We start from the raw sequence: 3,422 nt of genomic DNA on the forward strand, positions 1-3,422 counted from the left end.
CCGCCAGGGGCCTCCAGCACCAGGGGCGGTCCCGCGGCGCCCAGAACGGCGACTGGCCCCGTCGCCCCGCGCGCAGCTCACGGGGGCTCGGCCCCGCCACGGCCAGGGCTCTCCCGCACACGGCGCCAGCGTCCCGCGCCGGGCGCCTGGCGCGCGGGCCCCACCCGACCGGAGCCGAGAGCACTTCGCCCGGGGCCACCACCGGCCTCGGTGGCCGGAGGCGACACCCGCACAGCGAGGCCCACTTCGGTCCCGGCCGGTGGGCGGCGCGGCCAGGCGTCTGCCCGGGCGGGGGAGCACCGGGGGCAGCGGGGAGCGCGGCGCGCGCCTCGACGGAGGGGAGCACGGGCTCGCGGGAAGGCTCCCGGGGACGGCCTCGGGCGCGGACGGGCCACCAGGAAAACACACGCGGGATCCCACCGCCAACGACACGCGAGGGCGGTCCCACGACGCCTGGGACGCCGGCCGGCCTCAGCCACCCCTCGGCCTCCCGCGGGCCCGGCCCCACCGCCGGGGCCTACGTGAGGCGCCCCCGCCGCCGGGGGCCGCCCCGTCCACCCAGCCACCCGTCTGCCTGTCTGGTCTGCTCCGGGGCCCACGTCCCGAGGGAACGCGCCCGAGAGCGGCGGCGGCCCCCACCCATGCCCGCACGCCACCACCGGCTGCGGCTCGGGACGGGAGCGAGCGGAGAGCCAGCCGCTCGCGGCGGGGCGGAGCCCGGACAGGGCCGGGCCCTCTCCCCGCCCCAGCGCGCGACGGGAGAACCACGCGCACGCTCGCGCACACGCGCGGCCCCGCGCCCGACGACGGCCCGGCCGGGCGTGACCCTCCCCCGACTCGGAGGGGGGAGGCGCCGGCCGCGGTAGGCAAAGAGCAGCTCTGCCCACGCGCCACGGTGGTGGCGTCCGTGGCTACTACGCGCAAAGGAGGGGCGGCGGCTGGGGGGTCCGGTACCCCAAGGCACCCTCTCGGATCGCTAGAGAAGGCTTTCTCACCGAGGGCGTGTCGCCCCCCGCCCATCGTCCGCCATCGGGCCCACCAAGGCGCTTACAGACACCATGGCCACGCAATGCAGGAGGGGTCTGCGGTAGAGGTAAGGCCTAGAGCAAGTCGGAGCGTCCGTGGTCAGGGCCGCGAGCCCGCGCTGCCCCGGGCTCGCCATCTCTGGCCACACTGGGCTTAGCTAGGGATCTACAAGGCCCCTGTGCGGCTCCCAAGTCAGTGCCTCCCCTCAGGCCGAGAGACCAAGGGAGGCAGAGACTGGGACGGAGGTGCCGATCAAACAGCACCTCCCAACCAAAGAGCCAGCGCCACGCCGCTGGCTCGGCCCGCCACGGTCACTCCCACACCCGCGGGGAAACCCCAGCAAGGGGAACGCGCGGGCACGCGCCCGAGCCTGCCCGCCCCCACACGGCACGCCGTGGGGGGCGACGAGGCACCCGTCCCCCCCGAGGGGACGAGGGGCACGCCTCCCTTACCGACTCGACCCCCCCCGCTCCTCAGACACACCAGCGCAGCGGTTACCTGAGGAGGCCGACGGGAACAGGGAACGACACCGCCACTCGGCCTCGGGCGCCTGAGGGACGACCTGGAACGCTCCAGGGGCACCGCCAACGGCCTGGGGAACGCGCTCACGCGCCCGGGAAGGCGCGCGGCGCGGCGGCAACACGGCCCGCCCCACCGCGGGGAGGGCCGCCCGCGAGACACAGCCAAGAGGCAACAGGCAGAGCATCCGCCGCGTCACGGAGACCCCGACACCGCCCACGCCACGAGGCACGGGGCGGGGGAGCGAGGTCGGGCCGGATTCCGCACCCCTGCCGCCTCCCACACGCCACTCGCAGCGGGGGAGAACGGGCGAGGGGACCCGCGGGCAGAGCGAGAAGAGCGGTCCCGTTCGCCATGAACGTCCGTCCCTCGTCTGGCACGGCTTAGGCCCGGCCCGGGAGAGCACAGCATCACCACATCGGTCGGCAGCATAACGCGAGGGACCCCCGAGCAAGGGAAGGCCGGCGAGGACAGCGAGCGGAGGAGCCTGCTTCAGCCTCACCGACCCCTCTCCTTCTCCAGCAAGCGCGGGCGACGACCCCAGGACGAGAACGCCTGACACGCACTGGCACGGAGCCGGTGGGATGGGGTAAGTCGCGACCGCACCCGGGTGCCGGCGGCAGGGAGTGCACGTGGTAGAGGACCCCGCGCCCCTAACCCCGCCGCCCTCGGGTACCAGAGACCGGAGGTGGCACCACGGTCGTGGGGGCGCCTGGAACGCACAAGAGCCGGCGCGCAGGCCCCAGCGGGCGGCTCAAGCGGCGGGGGTGGAAACGGGCGTCCTGTTCTCGGCCAGAGCCCGGAGCCCTCCCCGCACACGCATCCAGGCACCCGGAAGCTCTCGGGCGACTGTCACCCGAGCAGAGCGTGTCAGCACTTATCTGGCGGCACAAAACCACCCATTCGGGGGCAAGAATCGCCGCGCCCGGAGACGGGGCCCACCCACGGATCACCAGGGGAACCCCTGGATCACGGCCACGGCCACCAGACCCCAAGCACGACCCCATCGCCACCAGGCCCGGAGCTCCCGGGGCCATCTGGTCGACCCCAGAAGCGTGGCGGCAGGGGGAGCCGGGGACAGCCTCCCCGGGCCGCCCGCGCGGGCCGGGACCGGTCGGTCCCTCCCTCTGAGTCGCCGGGTCAGGACTTAGAAAAGAATTCCGCGGAGGCGCCTCCGGCGACCGGGCCCGGGGCGGGACCGTGGCTCCCGTCCCTCAGCCGGGGCTCCACCTACGCCTCGAGCCGGCCCCCTCCCGCCTCCGGACAAAGACGCGACCCGCGAAACTCGGAGAGAGAAGTCCGGTCCGACGGCCCGGACCCACCCCGGGCACGCGTCCGGGCCGGGGACGCCCTCCCCGGCCCGCCCTCGAGGGCTCCCGGGGCCGGTCCACGCTCTTCTCCAGGGCGGGACTTGGAAAAAAAAACTGCCACGGAGGAGGAGGCATCCGAGGACCGGGCCCGGTCCCCACCGCCAGAGCCGGTCGACTCGGAAGACCAGTGGGGAAAAGGCCAGCCCGGCGGCCGAGCCCGTCGCGCCCTCCACGGGCCTCCCCCGCAAGGCCCCGGCCGGTCGCCCACCTCCGGAGCGGGGCGCGGAAAGGGGATCGGCGACGCGGAAGGCCCGACCACCGGGCCGCCCTCGGGACGACGGCCGGGCACGGGACGAGCTCCCTCGCCCGTTCCCCCGCGGCGGCCCCCCACCCCCTCCCGGGGACGGAGGGGCACCGGCGGCTGCTGGTCGACCCGTCCGGGAGGCCCCACACCCCGGCCGGCACCGGGCGGCGCGGCGACAGCCACCTCCCTCAGTAGCCTGCACCTCCAATCTCCGGCGAGCGGGCGTCGCGCTCACGCCCCGGCGCCACCGGGCCAGATCCCGC

Source organism: Equus asinus, unplaced genomic scaffold (genome assembly GCF_041296235.1).
Source record: "Equus asinus isolate D_3611 breed Donkey unplaced genomic scaffold, EquAss-T2T_v2 contig_100, whole genome shotgun sequence".
In the NCBI taxonomy this organism is placed as follows: Eukaryota; Metazoa; Chordata; class Mammalia; order Perissodactyla; family Equidae; genus Equus; species Equus asinus.